The sequence below is a fragment of the Sorex fumeus genome, unplaced genomic scaffold, assembly GCF_029834395.1.
Source record: "Sorex fumeus unplaced genomic scaffold, SorFum_2.1 ptg000122l, whole genome shotgun sequence".
NCBI lineage: Eukaryota > Metazoa > Chordata > Mammalia > Eulipotyphla > Soricidae > Sorex > Sorex fumeus.
In genome coordinates this window covers 33024542-33047452 of record NW_026606179.1, presented here as the reverse complement: position 1 = coordinate 33047452, position 22911 = coordinate 33024542, and positions in this window count along the sequence as shown.

Genomic DNA, 22911 nt, shown 5'->3' with positions numbered 1-22911 from the left:
AGACATGTCTGCCCATCAGTTTAAGTCTCCAGAGTTCCCACTTGGCTCCTTAGTGATGCTGGCAAGCCTCTCTTTGGGTGTACCTGATGTCTATGATAAATGTGTATCTTCTGGACTTCAGGCAATCGCTAAGAAATAGGCGTCGGATGAGATTGTGATTGCCTCAGTTTCCAGGCCACCCACGGCAGAGCCAGAGGAAGTTAGGAAGGCCCATGAGTTGAGCAAACAGAATTAAGGGCTGGTAGAATCTGTAGGTCAAAGTACTGCAGAGCGAAGAGTTCAAAGAACTAGAGAAAGATCCCTTAAGTTTTCCACAGGATGGGCCTGAATTCTCTAGAGGTTCTTTGACCTCACATCCTCTAACCTGTTCATTCCCTTCAGCTTTTTTTCCCCTCTGCTCTCTGCCAGTATAGCCCAGGTACAGCTTCGTGACCCCTGCCTGGACCTTCGCCTTCCATTCCCCAAGGCTTCTGGAGAAGCCTCTACCATGCTGAACTTGACTCACCTTCTGAGAACTACACCAAGGTGCTAATACCTCTACCCCGTACAAGTCCCTCCAGCCCAATGCCATCCTTGCACATCCAATCTTAAGTTTCTGGTCCCCTTGATCAAACACTTCAGAAATTCTCTCCCCAGCATCCTCCCCTGACTCCTGCCAGGAAATTCTTGCTAACTCATGCAGCTCCTTCAAATTATAATCTCTTTCCTCTCTTATCAGGCCCATCCTGTCCCTGGCAGGTTTCTACAGTAGCATCTAATGTATTTCTACAGAAATTGAAGTATATCAGACATAATCAAGGGACACAAACACCGAGTGGACAGATGTGGGGTTTTTCTTTCCTGATTTGAGCATGTTTAGCCAGCCAGCAGCCACCTCAGCAATGGGCCAAGACCAGCTATCTGGAAGGTTGTCTGAAGAAGCCCAGTCCTATCCCTCCTGGTCTTGCCCTCACACTTCCCAAAGATGAGAAGTCTGGAGAATTCTTCCTGGCTATGGGCCAGCAGGACGTCCTTCCTGGCTTCTGGGGCCAATGCCGCGAGCTGAGAATCACTGATCTCTGGTTCTCACGAGGAGAAGAGCTCATAGTATGAAACTATCAATGAAATTACCTCTCCACGTTTTGTTTGTGTGTGTGACATAAAATGAGTGTGTAGCATTCTGGCAAATGTCAATTGTGCTTTGTGTACTTTGATTTCTTTATTGGCAGAAATATGATAGCAGTGGTGGTGTCTTTTATTACATCATACACTTAGAACCTTGCCATGGTCTGTCTGGCTCCTGTCCTGGTCGATGGGAACCTAAAAGTGCTGTGACACTTTCTAGCTGTTGCGAACTTTGGGGGATTTTCATTTGGGGGCTCCTGTGAAAAACACTGCAGCAAACACTTTTGGGGTAAACTACGGAGCTTGTTCTTCTGGATGCCCCCAGGAGAGGGAGTTTAGGACCCAGGCAAGTGACCGTGAAGTCACTCCTCTTGCAGAACAAGCGGAGGGGGGGGGGGGCGGATAGGCCTTTGCTCCCCCACTATTTGCATCATGGAAGCCAACTGAAAACAACCCAGAGGGACTCCACATTCCACTGATGGGCAGACTCTCGGAGGTGAACATCCCACCAGCCTACGGGGTCTCAGGGGAGAAAGGCACATGCTGGGGAGGAACTGGGGGAAAGAAGAGATTAGTCTTGGATGGAGGGAGGGCAACTGAGGCAGGGCTTGGCTTCTCTTCCCTGGCTATGGCACCTCCTGCCTCTCTCACGGGGTGGGAGATAAGGCCAGGCCAGCACCATCCTGGGTGGTGTACTTTGGAGTCCAGAGACCTGTGTGGTAGGCAGGTAGCCCCAGAAGCAAACCTATAGGAATTATTTGAGTTGGAAGTGATTTAAGACGAATGTAGGAGAGTCCAGAGCTCAGTGTGGGATGAGAAGAAGTGAGAGGAAGCAGACACAGGGGACTGAGTGGAAAAGTTATTGCCATGGTATTGGCCCTGATGTTGTGTCTGCTTCCCACTCTCACCAGGCCGGAGGCCGGGGATGAGGGCTATGCCGAGGAGCATGGACTCGCGGGGAAATGGATCAGAGCCCTCAGCACTAGGGACAGACCCCAGAGGGCTCTGGGTGCTGCTCTGCACCACCCCTGCCCCTGGAAACAGAGGCTCCCGAAATCCTCATCCCCCTAAACTCTCTGGAATAATGGGGGCTGGGACAGAGGGTGGCTGAAGCAGAAAGCAATGGGTGCCACTTTAATTTGAGGGAGCTGGCCTGGGCAGGCAGACACGCATGACACATTCCATGCTGTGACCTTTGCCACTGGGGAATGCAGCAGGTGCTAAGAACACAGCCCAGGTAGAAGACTCACCGAGCAAAGATCCCCCAGAGAGCCAGGCCAAGCATCGCCCATTCATGGGACTCCTGGTGGCATCCCACAGCCTGGAGCCATCATGTCCTCCCACCCCACGTCCACAGCAAGTGAGAGAGGGAGGCTCAGAGCAGACAGACCTGCTCCCCATTACTCCTTCCCAGCATTGGGATAAAAGGAGACAAGGAAGTGGAGTAGATCGTAACTGGCTTGAGACTGCTCTTTCTAAGGTAGCTCAGATAGAGAATGGGCCACCAAGTAAAGGGTGCTTAGAGGGCCCGCCCAGGATGGGAGATGCGTGCTGAAAAACAGACTATCGACCGAACACAATGGCCACTCAATACCTCTATTACAAACCACAGCACCCAAAATAAGAGAGAGAGAGGAAGAGAAAGAAAGAAAGAAAGAAAGAAAGAAAGATAGATAGATAGATAGATAGAAAAAGTGTATGCCCTGCCACAGAAGTGGGGTGGGGTGGGGGGAGACACAATGGGATCATTGGTGGTGGAGAACGGAGAACGGGCACGGGTCTAGGGATGGGTATTGAGCATTGTATGACTGAAACGTAAGCACGAAAGTTTGTAAATCTGTAACTGCACCTCACGGGGATCCATTACAAAAAATAAATTTAAAAAAGAGAGAGATTGATCTTTCTAGAAGCAGAGCTGCTAGTGCCTGCCCCCAAGGGAAATTTCATCCCATAAACACAGAAGCAAGAGCACCATTTTTCGTAGCTATAGCTCAGGGGAGGGAGAGTTGGGAGGCAGAGGTGACAAAGGCTTTGAAAACCTGCAGTTCCTTCATCCTGCTCCTCAGCCTCATGTCCTTGTATCAGGCTACCCCAACTGCACCTCAGACCCCCCACTGGATTTAGGGTTTGCAGCCAGGCACCACCCTGACAGGGAGACATCCCTCCCGACCTTGTACCTTGTTCCTGGGTCCCAGCAGGGGGGGTTCCAGGTCTTCCCTGATGAGTTGCAACTCCTGAACCAGAGGACAGCGCCCCCTACCTACTCCCCAGGAGCGGCGTCTGCAATTCCGTAGAGTCTGTGTTTCTCTGCTTCACGGCCTTGCTCAGCCCAGAGCCAAAGGGATGAACAAAGGAATGAACATCACTGGCCATCTTCTGGTCTCTGTCTCTGATGTTAGGGCCACATTCTCTGGGGGACAGGCTTACCCCCACAACCCTTGCCCAGGAGGTGACCAGCACTCCACCTGAAGGTTGAATGCCTTCGGGTTCAATCTGGCAACTCCCAAACTCAGCCCCACTGCCCTAAGTCAACATTTCTCAGTCCCAAATCAGATTAGAGGGTGGGAGAGCGCCTTCCACCCAAAGCCAACCCCAAGCTGTCCTCTTCCCCTGCCTTGTCTGGGCAAACCTGAATAGAAAGCTCTGGTCTAGACTGCCCCCAACTTTCTCCACTTGCAACCCTGTTTCATTCAAGAAAATTTTTACACAATGCCAGGTATCAAAATAGGTCTACAAGCCAAACGTGACTGATAATAGAGCATAAGTTTATTTGTTGTTGGTTTAGGAGGCACACCCTACAGTGCTTAGGGGTTACTCCTGGCTCTGTGCTCAGGGAATCACTCCTAGTAGGTTTAGAGAACCATACGGGGTGTGGGGAATGAAACCTCGGTCAGCTGCGTGCAAAGCAAATGCCCTATGGGCTGTACTACCGCTGCCACCCCATACATTTATTTTAAAGTGAAATTCCCACAAATGTCCCTCCACTCAGGTGACCCACAGTTTTAGAAGTGATGCCAAGACTGCTGGTCGCTCCTCCACCCCTTGACCTCAAGGGTGAACCCCTATATGGTGCCCTCCTCCTCCTCCTCCTCCTCCTGGAACTGTGGGTCCAAAGCATCTTTGAATGACACTTAATATCTCATGTTCTAACTCGAATACTACACAGTCTCAGCACATTTTGAGACACAGAGAATCCTGTCCCCAGAGGCACCATCCCACCCCTATGCCATGAGTTGCCAAAGACAACCAGAGATTGGACTGAGCTTTCTGACCTTCGCAGCTGATAATCTTATCTAACTCTACCCTCCAAGGCCCTAACGAAACCTCATCCCCTCCAGGAAGCCCTCCCAGGTTCCTCCAGCTTTCCATCCTTATAATACTAATTGTGCCTGGGGTGGGACGTGTTTTAAATGGCCCATCACACACCATCTCATTCCATTGCTCACCATCCCAGTGTACATATTCCCCGTGATTTCCCAGGGATGGTTTCTATCTCTGTCACTGAAAGTGCTCTCATGACTTCGTTCTGGGACCCCACCCTGGAGACAGCCACTTGTGAGCCCATCATCAGTGGGCTGACAGCAGATGCTCCTTCAACCCCTAGTGTCTACACATGACCTCCCTAGAGAGCTCACAAACCAGCTGCTGTTTTCTCCCATCTTTTGTTCCAAAATGCAGATCCTACTCTAGCTCTCTCCCAATTTTTCTGGAAACCTCAAAGATCAATCCCTCCTCTCCCTGCCTTCCTCTCTTCCCAGAATAGAGTATAGTCCCACTCTGGGCCCAGGTCCCAGGCCTGGTGAGCAGAACACTTGTCGATGGAACAGGAAGCCGAAGGAGCAAACTCTTCTCACAGACGGTTGGACGAACACCATTGTCCCATGGATTTGAAGAAACTTAATGAAGAGTATTTTTGGTGATAGATAGATATCTATCACCTGTTTTAGAAAATAAATCATTGCCCCGTGAAACCTAAATTCACGGTCATTTGGGCTTGGCATGAAGCGAGCTGAGGGGTGGGGGCGGTCTATCAGTAAAAAAAATGTTAAAAGCAAGAGCATCTAAATCAGAATGTCAGCAAAAAAAAAAAAAATAAATCATATTATTGGTACTTGAGCAGTTAGAGGAGGGAAAAAATAATGATGGCACCATGTGCTTAGGGTGAGAAGCTAAGGTTCAGTACCAAAACTGTTTGCTTGGACCAACAACCAGTGTCCTCAGCATGGCTGGAAAGTATGGTGGCCAGCCAGGCCCTGCTGGCTCTGGCGTGAGCCTTCATCTGGGCTCCGGGGAGGGGGGCAGTGAGTGGGGGGCGGAGACTCACTGGTACCCGCACTCAGTACATCTCTAAAATAGAGGGTCACAACAGGAAAAGGCAAAGTCAGCCTCGCCTGGACACTGTTGAGGGGAGAAGAAAATCACCCTTGGTTGGGAGACACTCACCCTAGGAGCAGGACAGCTGGGAGGGGGACCGGGGCACAATCCCCAGCTCAGTGGAGATTCTTTGATTCCCCAAGATCTTGGGCACCTCTCCAAGCCTGTCACTTGCCCACATTCTCCCGGGGTCCCAATTAAGCTGCATTTGCTGGTGAGCCCCAACTAGACAGAGACTGCTTTCCAGTGCAGATCCCCCTTCTCCACCCACCCCTTCCCCCAATCCCACACCCCCTCCCACCCCAACTCCCCATCAGAGCGGCAACTCTTTCGAGGATGCTAAAAATTGCTTTATTTTTCGCCACTAATTTGCCAACAAGCCCGGCCGCCAGTCCAGTTGGCCCGAAATGAAATTCTATAATTATACAAAAGCCTGGGTCAGTGACCTCCTGATTGCAATATCTTGTCTCTTTTGTCCCTCCCTTCCAACCCTCTCGCCCATGGGACAGAATTGCTTCGGCTTCTCCGCAGCCTCCCGAATGAGGTGGTATTGGAAACTAGTGAGGCGTGGCCCTGCGAGTGTTCATAGCTTTGCAATAATTTACCCATTTTCATTTTGTTTGATTTCATTAACACCTGGGTCTCAGGGGAGAGCCCGGGTGGGAAGGGGGAAAATAACAAGTGATTTCAGCAGCAGTGGAGTGGCGCTCACTGTCTTGTCTAGCGAGGCTGAGGGTGGGTGGGGGGGGGGGGGGGAGGCTGAGAGATGACTAGGGGCCAGCTGGGGCGGCCCTTGAGGAGGAGAGACCTCTCCCTGGAGGCAACTTGCAGAGAAGTCCTTGTCTCTGTGCCTTCGGCCCCTCAGGGCCCACCCTCTCAGGTTCACTCCACTGGCACCAAGCATGCGTGCCCACACCCATCCTCCCCCAGGAGCCTGTCGCTCCTCCCTGCCTGGGACCACAGTGGTGGGCGTGGCTGCATCTAGACTGCATTGTTCAGGGCGGTGAGCCTACCACCAGGTGCCAGACAGAAGCAGCCTTCTTCCTGCTGCTAGGTCTTAACAGTAGAGTTTCAAATCTCTGGGCCCTCTCAGGGCCTCAGTTTCCAGGTTTCTAAGATGGGGATATACTTACTACGAGGCGGTGAAAATGAGCAAATGGGTTCGCCTATCTGCAACCCTCAGATGAGTGCCTGGAGCCAACTGTATAATGTCTTTAGTATTTCAATGATTTTCATGGCGCTCTACCTATCCAAAAGTGCACGGCCGGGGCCAAAGACATATTTTTGAATGAGGATGCCAATGAGTGGCGGGGGGGAGTCACGAATGAGCGGCTCTGAAAAAGCTACCGCCCTCCCCACATCCCTCCCGCTTCCCAAGACTCCAGCCACCCCTTCCTCCTGGGCTATGATTACCCAATCATGAGGAACTCGGCCCCCCAGGGTTTCCCATCGCAGCCCATTTTGCAAAGATGAAAAGCTCATCTGTTAATAACCACATAGCAATATCTAAAATTTTGGTTGCATTGTGAGGCCGGGTGCCTTCCCCATTCACCAATAATGACAGACCACTTAAAAAATAAATAACACATATAATTTAAGCAACTAAAACAAATAGAAGTGTTGGCTTTCCCTAGGAAAATATTTTCCCTATTTCCCTGCGGCATCCCTACGGGTGCCCCCCCCACCCTCAGCTCCCCTGCTGAGAAGCCTGTGCAGGGGGTGGCTGGGAGGGACTGCGCAGAGCAGGGGCAGGAGCCCTCACCCAGGGCCTCCCAGAGTGGGGAGGGTCTTACTCTCTGGAGCTGGGAAGTGGCTTTCTCCCTCCAGCCCCACAGGGCCCCACATGCCAGCACTGTCCCTTTAAGGAGTCACAAGTGCATCTTCGGGAGACCAAGGACATGCATAGAGTGAGTGGGCATGTGAGGCCATAGGGACAGGGTGAGGCTTATGGAGCATTGGAGAGCAAATGCGTCCTCCACAGGGCACAAGCCTGGCTCTTGGTTGCACTGGAGGAGTGTGGCGGTGAAGGGGGGTGGGAGATTCAGGCCCTGTTTGCCCAGATGTCTGGTATTTCGAAAGATATCCCTTATTTGGATTTCTAAAGTTGATCCTTTTCATATCCTCGAAGTTGTACATTTGGGCCTTTGGGTGACCATTGCTTTGGTCTTTTATTTCTCTACCATCCCTCCCCCCCACTGCTCTGGTCACACTGACCTCCTTCCTATATGGGGATCCAAACTGAACAGCCTCTCACCTCAGGACATTTGCACTAGCTACGGTCCCAGACGGGAGGAGTCCTCCCCAACGGCCCTCCTCCCCATTTGGGAAGCTGGAGTGCAGAGCAGGGGAGCGGGAGAGAAGGCAGTTGGGAGCAACAAGGCAGATAACACAGTTTAAGGATACTCTTACATCAGAAACAGTACGGGGTGGTCACAGCATCCGGTGGGGAGCAACCACCAACCCAGATCCTCTCCACCGAATATTACAGCAAGTGAAAACCTTAGAATATTCTAAACCAAGAATCTAGCTTGCATTCCAATTTAACACAGGGGAGTTTGTTTTCTGCACAGTTTTGTTAAGCGTTAACCTTTCTGGGACAGCTGCTCAGACACCAGTTCCACGGAGGTGATGCTCTGCTGTTGAGAGCTTCACCAGCAGTTAGTCACCCTGGTGGCTACCTCTAGGGTGATGTGTGTATGTTGGGGGGGGGGGGGGGGGATGGTGGAGTGGATGCTGGCTCTGGTGCCTTCTCTGTGGCTAGCAGGGAAGTTGGGTTGCAATATTTTTATACCACGAGAACTGTTAGTTTATGATGTTTTTGTTTCATTTAAATTCTCCTCCTGAGTATAGTATGGATATTATGTCATTTAGATGATCCTATTTAAATTATATGTGTAGACGGTTATATTACCTATTAATATTGTTTCAGCACAGCATAAGGATCACTTCAATGCATGTGTTATTTAAAAATGAAAAGAAAAGGGGCTGGAGCGATGGCACAGCAGATAGGGCGTTTGCCTTGCACGCGGCCAACCCAGGTTTGATTCCCAGCATCCAATATGGTCCCCTGAGCACCACCAGGAGTCATTCCTGAGTGCAGAGTCAGGAGTAACCCCTATTTGTCATCGGGTGTGACCCAAAAAGCAAAAAAAAAAAAAAATGAAAAGAAAACCAGGCCAGACATGCACAAGTCCCCCACCACCCATCTGCAGGAGTCCTACAGACCACAGAAAGGAATTTAGGCTGTTCCTTGGACTCACAGGGAGCTTTAGGGGTGCTGAGAGGCTCAGACCAGGGAGATGCTGATGGGCTGGATGTGAGGGAACACACCATGGCTAATTGATGCTAAACTGCTGGGGAACAGGAAGACTCTGAGCTAGGAAATCTAAGTCTTGATTTGGAAACAGCCTATGCCCAGTGAATAGAAGCAGCATCCTGGTTAATGCCAACCCCTGTCCTGCCACCATGTGCCCACCCCCCTCCCTTGCCATCTGGCCCCAACACAGTAGGAAACAAGCATGAGGATTTGAGAATGAACCTTTTTGCCTCTCAGACTGGGGGAATCTTGAACCAGTCACCTAATTTCCCCAACACTTGGTTTCTTCGCTCTGAGGAGTGAGGCTGACCCAAAGACCCACCTTAGGGTACTGCTATAAAGACTGAAGCTAATGTGAGCAGAGAAGGGCACCCCAAGGAAAGGTGTCCCCTGTCTCCCCTCTGCTGTTTCCACTACTTCCTTTCATTCCCTTAGACTGACTAAGAATTTAAAAGATCCCCAGGCCAACTTTCAGCTGAATTTCTACATTTATTTTTTGGTAGGGAAAAGATTGGACAGATAGATCATACCAGGTAGTGCTAAGGACTTACTCCTAGCTCTGTGCTCAGGAGTAAGCCCACACCTGATAGTGCTCAAGAGTCCATATGCAGTGCCAGGAGTAGAAGCCAGGTCAGTTTCCTGCAAAGCAAGGACCTTGCCTGCTATATTATCTCTCTGGTCCAAAAGGATTTTAATTTTCCAAATATGCTCTTTGTTCCTTTTTCAAAATATACATGCAAGCACATTTACACACACACACACACACACACACACACACACAATGAGAGCAGAATGGAATCAAAAGGGACGGAAAAGGAATTAAGAAGAATGTCATGCCTGTTAAAGAAAAAATTTCCCTACTGGTGGGTTCTTGCCCTTAACAAGGGAATAAACTACACAACTGAGTTGAGGAGTTTCTCTCCAAGTCAAGGAGTGGGTAAGTCCAGAATGTGTCCACTCAGGCCTGAGGGCAGGCTTCTGGTAGTGACAAGCGCCCACTGGACTTTCCAAGAGAACTTCAGTCTGTCCACCACCATCCCCCACCACCCCAGTCCCATCAAAGATGCTGGGGAAAACAACAGAAACCGCCAAATTTTCAAGTCCCTGAATGTTCTGTTTCCTGTCCTGAACAGACAAGTGGCCAGGATTTTTAAAGGATTGCTTTAATCCAGCTTTTCTCCCTGCTGCTAACGTGGTGTCCTATGTCAAAAAGTGCTTTCATGTGCTGGAGCAATAGTTATGGCATGGTAGGGCATTTGATTTGCAGGTAACTGACCTCCGGGACCCCATATTGTCCCCTGAGCATCTCCAGGAATGTTCATTGAACACAAAGCCAGTAGTGAGCCCTGAGCACCGCTGGGTGTGGTCCCAAAGCAAAAAAAAAAAAAAAAAAAAACCAGGGGATTGGAGGGAGGCTCTGATTCTCAGTAAATGAGCCCAGGATAACAAAATGTTTTAATAGCTACAATATAAATAATATAATGAAACAACAGCAGCACTGGCAAGGCCTGAATTCCCCAACCGTCTGACAAAACAGGAGCATCAGCTATTGCTCCACAGCAAACCACTTCCACACAGAAGCTCTTGGTTGCTCACTTTGGCTCAGATATCACCCCCCGCCCCCCACAGGCCAGGCCTAGTGCTGGGGAGCCAGCTAAGTCTGATCTTGTTGGTCTCCTGGCTGGCTGCCGGGGGGGAGGGGGGTAGGCAGGTTTCTGGCTACCCCCAAAAGGTGCTGCCGGTGCCACATTGGCCCAGTCTTGCATTCTGCTGGATGCTGACCTGACTTTGCTCAGATGCAGTAATAGGATTTCAGAATTTTTTTTTAATCATTAAGAAAGTATCAATACTCAGCCATGAACAAGCTGGAAGCTCTGTCACATGCTGGTTGGATCTGCATACGCTGGGGAATGTACAGTTCCCAAGACCTGTGCAAGATCAGGGTTATGGTACAAGAACTTAGAGAGTGGATGATGCAGGGCCTCTGGGCAAGTCACTTCTAACCTTAGGCCTTACTGGCCACCTCTCCTACCACACTGGCCAAAGCAGTCACTGACCAGACCCAACTGATAGGGCAAGAAAAACACTGCATGTCGCAGTGGAAGGAACAAAGGAACATGAGGAGATTTCTGTCATTTGCCAACATGAGTTATTGTCTAACTAATGCCCAGAGAAGAGTAATGAGGGCATTTTCTTGAAGCAAGAAAATGAATTTTCTTGAAGGAAAAAAGTTGTTCTTCTCAACTGACATGGAGAGATGTTCTCAAGAACTTGGTCCCACCTTTTGGCTTCAATTTCTTCAAAGTGTTGATCATTTATTGAGTAGTTACCACATGTCATATCTGCTCAGTGCTTCACAGCCTTGTTCTTCAGAAATTGCAGGAAGCCTGGCATGGCTCTTAATCAGGAGAACTTCATCTGGGGCACAGATGAGTGGCTAGTGTGTGATCTTCTTTGGTTTCTCTTACTGCTTTCCATTTGCGACAAGTGCCATCAATTTTCCTCAAAAGGAAGCAATGTAAAAATGTCCCTTGGAAATAGATCAAGATCTTTGTTAACATGGATCAATTTAAAGAAAGATTAACCAAATAAATGAATTATTTAAGAGTTAATAGAATTATTTTACAGATAAATAATTTGGCCAAAGAGATAGTACAGAAAGTGAGGTGTTTGCCTTGCACGTGGCCAAGGGCTGTTAGAATTCCTGAGCACTGCCAGGGATTACTCCTGAGCATAGAGGCAGGAATAACCCCTGATGATTACTGGACATGATCCCAAACCCAAATAAATTAATAACCAATAACTAATGATATATACTGCTGGAGCAATAGCACAGCGGGTAGGGCATTTGCCTTGCAACCGGCCAACCTGGGTTTGATTCTTCCATTCCTCTCGGAGAGCACGGCAAGCTACTGAGAGTATACCGCCCACATAGCAGAGCCTGGCAAGCTCCCTGTGACATATTCAATATGCCAAAAACAGTAACAACAAATCTCACAATGGATATGTTACTAGTGCCCACTAGAGCAAATAAATGAACAATGGGACGACAGTGCTACGGTGCTATATACATGTGGTACCATATGCAGCCATAGTAAAATACATTAAGAGGTGGCCAAGCTGAAAGTTGAAAAACATTGTCAGTGAATGCTGCATGCCTGAGATATAACAATAATAATTTCAGTTTTGCAGAGAGGAAAAATGAGGATAAATGGGGCCAAGATCTGAGCTGCCAACAGATGCACAATACTGCCGAGAAAGATCCCGGATGAAAAACCTCATGTGGCTTCTGTGAGGAAGCCTGGTCCCCAGAGGAGGTCTGCAGCAGAATCTGTCACCCAATGAGGTCCCCTTCCCAGACTTGAGCAAAAGTAGAGCTGCAGGCTGGGATCCTGGCGAGACACGTTCTCAGGATTTGAATCAAATGGAATTGAAATCAGAGTGTTCCCCAGAGACACCAGAGAAGCACCAGGCTGAAGTCTCCAGGTGAGGCAGTGAAAGAGTAATATTCATAGGCTGAAATCACTTGCTCCTGAGTGGCTGCATAAATTAGGAGAAAATAGGCATGCCCGTTTACACCTTGTATCCTCAAACCATTATCACTGCTTCGTATTGAAGAGTGTCCCGCGGAGTCAGTGCTAGGACTGGGGACAGAGCTCAACCAGACATGAGAGTTGTAGGAAGGACGTGGTCATGTTCTCTCGGACTCCATAGCCTGACAGCCTGCAGCAGCTCGTGTGGCAACTAGATCATGATCCCCCTCACAGCCTGCAGCCTGCAGCAGCTCGTGTGGGAACTAGATCACGATCCCCCTCAGAAGCTGCCCCTGGGACTAAGATCACTTGGAAGTTCTTAATGTCTAACTACTTCTCACTCTCGTCTTCAAATCAACCCAGACTCAGGAGAAAGGGTGACCATCTTCTTTCAGAAAATTCTCAAGCAAGAGCCAACACAAAAGAGTCATAGGACACCTCAAAAGCTGAGTTCCCAAAGAGACAGGGGTGGTAGGTGGAGGCTGGAGTCGGGTGGGACAGTGATTTCTGCCTGAATGGGTCACGTCACATTTATTCATTCACTTGGTGCATTAGCCTAGTTCCACAATTAAGGATTTGTAAAATCTTTCTGCATTTGCTTGATGGTATGGTTGGGACCAGAGAAAAGCCCATTTGAGGAGACAGAGAGATCATACAATGGGCAGGGCTGGAGCCATGAATGTGTCTGACTCAGGTTCAATCCCCAGCATCACATACAACCCCCTGAGCGCCATCAGGAATGACCCCTTAAGCACAGAGCCAGAGAAATAAGCCCTGAGCACAGTCAGGCATGGCCCCAAACTGAAAACAAAAGAAAACGAAAAACAGAGAGAAAACAGATGGCAAAAAGCTCCGGGCATGAAGTATACACTCCTTTTATAGGCTGTATGGTCTTAGCAAAACCCAGGGCATCTGAGCTTCGGTTTCCTCACCTGTGAAAGGAGAACAATAATCAAATCTACTGAGGGATTTTTGAGGACTAAATGAGATGATGCAAGTACTTATGAAACAGCTGACACATGGCCAGTAGTCAAAAACCAATTAGTGAAAGGGACCCAAGTACCTTTAGAAAATTGAAGAAACTGGACTTCATCCAGTTTCTATGGGGCCAACAATATCCTAATCCCAAAAGATGACAGGGGCATCACTACAAAAGAAAATTACAGACCAGCATTACTAGTCTTTCAATACAGAAAGACTATTTACAACTAACATCATTCTCAATGAAAAAAAATCAAATATTTCTCCTAAGACTAAGCAGAAGGCAAGAATATCCACTCTCACCACTATATTCAGCTTATTACTGGAAGTCCTATCCATAGCAATCAAGCAAGAAAAAGAAATTAAAGATACTCAAATTGGAAAAGAAATTAAACTATCAACATTTATAAATGACACAATACTACAGAAAACCCCAAACAACTCCACCAAAAAGCTCTTAGAAATAATTAACTTATATAATAAAGTGACAGGGTACAAAATCAGTATGTTAAATCTGTTTCCGAGAGAACTCAATTGAATGAGGACACGCTTTATGGGAGGTCTGAGTTTGATTCCTGCCATTGTCTGGTTCGTTCAAGAAACATTACTCCAGGTATATTCCCAAAACAAAAAACCTGTGTCATTTCTACATGCAAGAAGAAAATTAAGAGAAAGATAAATTTTTAAAATGAAGAACCTAGAATTCAAAAAAGGAGTTGAAAGACCATACATCAAAAACCATAATTCACTGTTAAAAGAAATATAAGAGGACATAGGGGAATGAAAAAAATATTTTATGGCCATGGATTAGAAGAATCAACATTGCTTAAATGATCATCCCACTCAAAACACTATATAGATTCAATGAAATTGAATTATTGAAATTCCAGTGATATTGTTCAAGGTCTTAGAACAAATGTTACTAAGATGTATATAAAACCACAAAGTTTTTCAAAAGCCAAAGAAATCCTAAGGACATAGGAACCAAGTGGTCACCAACTTTTCCTTTATTTAAGTAGAAAAGTTTATTAGAAAGTCAAAGAGAAAGGCAACAAAGCTCCCCAAATTGGGAGGAACTTAGTATAGGACTAACTTCTGGTCACCAACTTTACACTACAAAGCAATAATAGTCATGGTAGCATGGATTAAAAGCAAACACCCAAACTAACAGACCAGAATTGAAAACCCAGAACAACCCCCCAGGTTTATGGAAAACTAAAGTATTACAAAGAAACCAGTAACAAAGTGCAGAAAGAAAAGCCTCCTCCACAAATGTCCCAGGAAAACTGGGTAGCCATATGAAAAAGAATGAAATTGGACAACTCTAATCACAAAAAATTAACTCAAACTGGATTAAATGCCCCAATGTTGGACTCACAGTATCATTGTCACTGTCGTCCCATTGTTCATCAATTTGCTCAAGTGGGCACCAATAACATCTCCATTCGTCCCAGCTCTGATATTTTAGCAGCCTCTCCTTGCTCATCCTTCCCAATGCTGCCATAATGGGGAATGAGACCCGTTATTGTTACTGTTTTTGGCATATCGATTATGCCATGGGTAGTTTACCAGGCTCTGCAATGTGGGCAGGATACTCTCAATAGCCTGCTGAGCTCTCCAAGAGGCTCGGAGGCTTTTGGGGCGAACTCTAATCACTTTTACAGGTTGTTGGTTGGCTGGCTTGTTGTAATGATCTGCACACTGACAAACACGCACCTGCCTTCATCTCTGGGCAGCAACTGGGACATCTACAGCCTCAGGTTGATCTCCTTGAAGTTAATTGAGTGCACCCAGAGGCTGTTGAGCAGCTGGCAGGTCTGTGCCAGGAAAAAAAAAAAAAATATATATATATATATATACACACATATATATATATATATATATCCCTCTATGATTTTGTTGCCTACTGTCTAAACCCTATCAAATATGATATAGTAATTATAGAAAATGGGTAGGGAGTATCTTATGATGTGTCATGCTCACTCATATATGATGCTCAGCCCAAGCATGTGGAAAATGGCCTGAAGCATGGCGGCAGTTGGGTTGTGGAGGTTGGCTGCCAGGGTTAGGTCCCTTGGGGAGGGGAGCAATCTCACCCACCCCCTTCTGGGGCACCGAGTGAAAACAACCTGGTGCAGAGTCCAGTGGCATGATTATGGGGGCCTCATTTTTTTTTTTGCTCCCTTCTGGGAGAAGCAGCTGTGAGTTCTGGAGGGTGGCCAATGAGGAGATTATCTGGCTTATGGGTGTGACCCCTGGGTTGCTAGATACTGGAGGAAACAGGCAGGGAATCTCTGCTCCCAGGTCCCATTGAGCTCAGAATCCAAGGTCACAAAGTTCTACATTACCTGGGTTCTGTGGGACTTCACTCATGCATGAGGCCCAGCCCGAGTGTGTAGAAAGTGACCTGGCGCATGGCGGCAGTTGGGTTGTGGAGGTCAGCTGCTGGGGCTGGGTACCTTGGGGCAGGGAGGGTTCTCATCCGCCCCCCTCTGGAGCATCCCAAATGAAAACAGCCTGGGGCAGAGTCCGGTAGCATGGTTGTGGGGCCCTCATTTTATGCCCCCTTCCGGGAGAAGCAGCCATGAGTTAGACTCATATCCATAAAATAGACAAAGAAAACATAGGCAGAACTCTCCATGATGTTGACTTCAAAGAATCTTCAGTGATTTGATTCTGTTGGCAAGGAAAAACCAAAGCAAAAATGAGTGAATGGGACTACATCAAACTAAAATGTGTCTTTTTGACCACACCCTGTGGTGCTCAGAGCTTACTCCTGGCAGGGTTCAGGGGACCATATGGGATGCCAAGGATCAAACCTGCCAGACTTATTGCACTGTCTTTCCAGTCCCTTGCATCTTCACTGTGAAATAAAACTATTGTTAAAATAAAATGACATTCTATTGATCAGAGAAAATATTCTCTCCGCATATGACAAAGGGTTAGTAGCTACGATATAGAAAACATTCACAAAATTCACAACAGGAAAAAAAAAACATTTATAAAAGGGAGAGGTGCTAAACAGGCACTTCTCCAAAATAAAACATACAGATGACTAACAGGCACATTGAGAACTGCTCATCATCTCATCATTAATTATCAGGCAAATGCAAATCAAAGTGACAGTGAGATAGCACCTCACTCCAGTAAGAATGGCTCATATTTTTAAAAAATTAATAATAATTAGAAAAATAGAAACAACAAGTGCTGACAGGGATGCTAAGGAAACAGAACCTTATTTCACTCTTGGTGGGAGTGTAAACGAGTTTAAACTATGAAAAACTATATGGAAACATCTCAGAAAATTAAAAATAGAATTGCTATATAACCCAGCATGTCTACTTCATGTTATCTAGCTAAGGAACACAAACATATTATCACTTAATCACTTATCACTTAACTTCCTGTTAGTCGTTGATTTGCTCGAGCGGGTGCCAGTAACATCTCCATTCGTCCCTGTCACATGCCAGTGTAGCCCAATGGCATCTGTTCGCTCTGGGAACATGAAGAGCCTCAAACCGATCATTCATGATCTTGATGAATAAGTCTGACCATCTGGTAGGTGGGCGGCCACGCGGTCTTTTGACATCCCGTGGGATCCAGTCGGTAACAGCTCTAGTCCAGCGGTCATCTTTAAATCTCATTACGTGACCAGCCCACCTGATTTTTGACACCTTGCCAAACGAGACAGTGTCCCTGATTCTTGATCGTCGACGGATGTTGGAACTCCGGATTCTTTCTCTCATTTAAGTGAAACGTGATATTCCAAGCATAGCTCTTTCAATTCCTCTTTGGGAGACCCGAATAGCATTCTCATCCTATTTACGTAGGGCCCAGGTCTCTGAGGCATATGTTAATGCAGGAAGAACAGTGGAATCAAAGAGATGTGCCCAGAGCCAGAGGTTCTTCGTCCTCTTAGCTATTTCTTTGATGTTCTTGAAGGCGTTCCAAGCCGCGCTCTTTCTCCTGCGCAGCTCAGGTGCCAGGTCATTTGTCATGTTGACTTCTAGGTACACATAGCTGTTGCATTCGGAGATAGTCGTTCCGTTGAGAGCGAAAGGGTCATCAGGAACGAGGCTGTTTCTCATAAACATTGTCTTCGTAAGATTCAGCTGTAGTCCTACCTTTCCACACTCACGGTCAAAGTCGGCCAGCATTTGTGCTGCTTGGCTGATGTTTGGTGTTATTAAAACAATGTCATCAGCAAAGCGGAGGTGGTGTAGTTGCTGGCCATCTATCTTCACTCCCATTCCTTCCCATTCCAGTCGTCGCATGATGTTCTCGAGGGTGGCACTGAAGAGTTTCGGTGAAATGGTATCACCCTGCCGAATCCCTCTCTTGACATCAATGATTACTTCTTTGTAGAATGGTGAGATCCTGGTAGTGAATCCGCAATACAGCTCATGGAGGATCTTGATGTATTGGGCTTGAATGCCCTGATTGGCTAGGGCTTCAATGACCGCTTCCGTCTCAACAGAATCAAAGGCCTTCTTTAAATCAATGAATGTTAAACAGAGCGGCATCTTGAACTCCCGAGAAACCTCAATGAGCTTGGTTATCGTGTGGATATGGTTGATGGTGCTGAATCCTTTGCGGAACCCGGCTTGCTCGCATGGTTGTCCTTCATCTAGTGTTCTGCCAATCCTATTTAGGATGACTCGAGTGAACAACTTGTAGATGACAGACAATAGGCAGATCGGGTGATAGTTGCCAATGGCATGGATGTCTCCCTTCTTGAACAGTAGTACGGTCCTGCTGGTTATCCTGTCTGCTCCTACCAACCACTAGAGACCCAGGGATCGGATTGCACACAGAAGACCCACCCTACCCCTACCGGGACCAGATAAATACCCCACTGGCAGAACTCCACTACCCAGCCGCCGCCACACTCCAGGACGCTTTCCGGACTTGCATGGCTGCACGACTCATCATAAGACACTAAATACCCATCTTCCGGAATTGCCATACATATTTGATAGGGTTCAAATATGGTAACACCTACGAGGGCGATTAGAGGTCGCCCCAAAAGCCTCTATCCCTCTCGGAAACACTGGCAAGCTGCCAAGAGTATTCCGCCCACACGAAAGAGCCTGGCAAGCTATCCATTGTGTATTCGATATGCCAAAACCAGTAATTACAACTGGACTCATTCACAAACATATTAATGTTGAAAATATATATGTACACTTAAGTATATTGCAGGACTATTTATGATAGCCAAGATATGGAAACAGCCCGAGTGCCCAGTAAATGAATGTCAAGCCACTGAATAGACCCATGTAGAACAGTCCAGGCTGGAAACACTGGTTTCTTCCTGGAATGGGGGCTGACAGTCTCCCCTCTTGCCTAAAGGCCCAGCCCAGCAGTCTCCCTGAATATCTTGTATCTTCCAGCATAGAAACAGCACAGCTCCACAACTGAACCTCGTCAAGCCGCCAAGACATCAAGCTCCTGAAGTACACAGATGAATCCAAATCTCACAGTACTGACAGCCCAGTAGTAGCACAGCAAATTTGACGGGAAGGTTGTGTAGATGCTCGCGAAGCTCAGTGACTGAAAATAATAACACAGAAGGCGCAGCTAGTATCCACCAGCTCAGTAAATCTTCAATGACTTTAGTAACACCATTGTGAGATATAATAATTATCACAAATTGACTTTTATTGATTTTTTTATAATTCCATTTATCATTTTGTTGTAACAGGCAATATGAAGTAACTTTGTGAATACTAACTGCAGTGGGAGAGGGGCGGGGAGGGCTGATCAATGGGAAACTGGAGACATTGGTGGAGGGAAGGTCACACAGGCAGTGGGATTGGTCTTGGAACATTGAATGCTTGAGACAATTGTGTTATGAACAACTGTGAAATTGCATTGTTATAATATAAAATATAATATATATGTAAACTCAGGTATGAGAAGACAAGAGAGAAACCTTGCATTTTGCTACAATGTGCATGGAACTAGAAAATACTCATTGTGCATGGAACTAGAAAATACTCATTTTAAGTGTCAAAAGCCAGAAGAAGAAAGACTAAATTATTAGTCGATCTCACTCATATGTAAAATGCAAAGAATCAAAGCGAAGTAAAACACAATGCCGGGTGCTAACAAACCCTGTACTTGTCTCCACTTGCAGACCTGAAAACTCTGTTGACAGAATTGTCGTCACCAAGGGTAGAAGAGGGGGACCAGGGTTGTGGGGACACTGAAAGGAAAATATTGGCAAATTGGGGGTGGACGTGAAGATACTGTGCCCTGAAACTCATACACATATGTTACCTCAACAAAAAGTTGACTCTTGTCCTATTATCATTTCTCATCCTTTGCCTCACTAGCCCCCAGCCTGTGTCCACACCAATATTCACTCCATGCCTCATTGGTACAAGCGTTCTCCACCACCTGCTCGCTCCCTGGTCCAGCCCACTTCCCACTTCCACTTGCCACCTCCTCCAGGAACCCGGATCAGCCCTGGGCAGTGCTGCCGGGGCATTCCCACAGCTGCCCCCCCCCCACAGGGCTCACCTCCTCTGCCCTGTGGGGAGATGCTCTTGGCCACATCCCATCCATCCCTTTCCCATACCCTTGGGCAGTCTGGTCCAAGAATGCTTCCAGCTGGCTACTAGGATTTATTCAAAGAAGAAGAAGAAGAAGAAAAAAAGTCAGCCAGCTGCAAGTGTGGCCTCCAGGGCAGTGGGAGGAGAGCTGTCCCCCCCAAGAGCAAGTGTCACTGTCCTTGTCAATTGCAGGAGGGGGTGTGGGCCTGGTGTCTGGGGAGGAGGGAGACCAGGGCTGCTGTTCTCCACCCTCGCCCATGCACAGGCCAGTTCTGGAGGGGAAGCGTCCCTAGAGGACTTAGAGTGGGGAGAGAAAGCCTGATTTGGGGAGAAACCAGTTCTTCCAAGCAAGCGGGAGCACTCAGGAACCGGCAATTTAGGCTCTGACAGGACAGGGACAATCACCTCTGGGACTGGCTGCTCCACTAAATTTTGCAGCTTCCAGCCATTGAAGCCTCTGAGCCTGCAGGGCCCCCTACCCCGCCCCCCACCTCACCCCAGTCCCCCCACACCCCACCCCTTGTCAGAGCGTCTGCCACTCCCTGTGGATTTGTATGAAGCAATTGACCTGTGACTAAGGCCAGCTGAGCTTGCCTTGTTCCCGCAGGGCAGGGACAATACCCCATTAACTGGGCAGCCAGGTCCCCGGCCCAGCAGCACTGAACAGAGACTGAGGAGAGAAAGGGAAGCAGGGTAGGGCCAGAGCTGGGGTGCAAGGCGAGGCGGGGAGGGGTCCCTGGTACTAAAGGTAGGAATTAGACCAGAATTAACAAGATGATGATAGCTGCCTTGGCTCCTTCTACAGATGCCCCCTGTATGTTAGGGTTAGGGCTTGATTCTCCTCCCTGATGAGAAGCTCCCTCCTACCAACTCAGGGCTATGGCTGGCTGTGAGACCAGGACACATACTGAGTCTGGGAGAAATCAGGGGATTGGCCCCAGGACAACAAGTAGGTGGTTACAGATGTAGCAACAGGAGCTTGGGGGATCTGAATTCTGTTTTGATTTGGTTTGATTTAGGGGCTACACCTGGCAGTGCTCAGGACTTACTCGTGGTTCTGTGTTCTGTACTCCTGGCAGGGCTCAGGGTACCATATGAGATGCTGAGATTGAATCCGGGTTGGCTGCGTGAAAGGCAGCACCCTGAAATGCTGACCTGTTGAAATGTATCCCCAATTCCTGAGGTCCTCACTGTCTTCCTCCCTACAATGTACTGCAATTCTGAGACTCTTCCTGTTCGTCATCTTAGCCTGTCATCTTGCTATTGATAATATGTTGTCATTGTTCATTAATTCGCTTCTCTGCCTTTGTTGGGTCCTTCCCAGCTAGGGTGTAACTTGCATAAATATTTGACTAGTGTATACTAGTGAGTTACCAAGCACTCATTAGGGAACCAGCAGCTGGAACTGGATCACCTGGGTTCAAATTTTGACTCTGCCATAAATTAGCTCTCTAAACTTGGACAAGTGCTTTACCTTCCTGTTTTCTCACTATATTATTATTATTATTATTATTATTATTATTATTATCTATAGCATAGGAATACATTTATATTTATAGTAATGATAACACTATTGATCCGGTGGGATCATGGTGGGATCAGGCAAGCTGATATCAAAGTGTTTAATCAGGGGTCAGAGAGACAGGACAGTGGGTAAGGCTCTGCTTTGTACATAGCCCAATGAGTTTGATCCCCGGCATCCAATAAGGTCCCCCCAAGCACCACCAGGAGTAATTCCTAAGTGCAGAGCCAGCAGTAATCCCTGGGCATCACCAGATATGATGATAACAAAACACACAAAAGGAGAGTGCTTAATCAGAGGCAGCTGTGTGGCATTGGCATGGCCATGGAGACCCAATTTCTTCATCTGTGCGTGGTTGTGAGAGGATGAAAAAGATCTCTTGGGGCAGCAGAAACCTCCTCTAAAAGTTAGTGAGAATGTGATCTATACACATGCCAAGTGAGAGTGCCAACTGTTCTGGCCTCCTTACAAGACCTAGAGTGTAGTGCTCCCTTGCAGTGCTCCCTACAAGGCCTGGAGCAGGTCAGCCCCTAGATTGTGGCAGAGGAAGGACAACGCCAGCGCAGCGCCTTCCACGAGCATCGCGTTTCCGCTGAACTGCAGCCAGCAGATTCTTCCTGGGCGCTTTCTCTTCCTGCCCACTCTGTGGCCCCAGGTCCCAGGTAGACAGGCAGCCTGGCTCCCTGAAACATAGCCCCGTGCAGGCATCAGAGCCCAACCCACTTCCCCTCGGGAGCCCAGACCACCAGGCTGAGCCGCCACCGCGCCTCTGTGTGATGTTGCTCCTTATTAGGCATCATTAGGTACACAGTAATTATAATAATTATGTGCACTGCTTAGGCGACCATCCTCAATAACAACCACTGCTATTCAGAACTCATAATTGCTGCATCGAGACTTAAAATGAAGGCTAATTCCATGTCAGTTGCTCTCCCCCCCCCCTTAACTCACAGCCTCCTACATAATCTCTATAGCCCCAGTGCCCCCCTGAACACCAGCCACCGTTGATTAATCTGCACAACCCCAAACAAAGAATTTGGTCCACAGAAGAGCGCCTCCGCTTGCGGGCATAAGAGGAAATATGTGGGGGGCTGGGAGGACAACTGCGGGGTGCAGGACCATTGATACGGAGATGGATTGGAGGGCAGGGAGGCGGGGCACTGGGGTTGGGATCTGGAGATGGGACAGCAGTCCTCACTGCAAAGTTGGGCAGGCAGCATCCTTCCCTTGTGCCAGGCTGGAGGGTTGACACAGAGAAGAGCCGTGGAGACTTTCCTCCAAGTGACATTCTGTAGGGGAAGCAATAAATCAGAGACACACACAGGCAGCTGTGATACAGGCAAATAATTGGGTGCACAGCCCCTGCCCCGTGCCACCCTGGCACGCCTTCTCCGATGCCTCTGCCAAACCTTTGTTCTCCCAGGGCCTGGCGATGCTCTTGAAGCTTGTTCTCAAACTTGACCCCTGGCGAAATCTCTGCAGAGATTTCAGAACTGTTGATGGCTTGCTCCGGCTCCCAGGCTT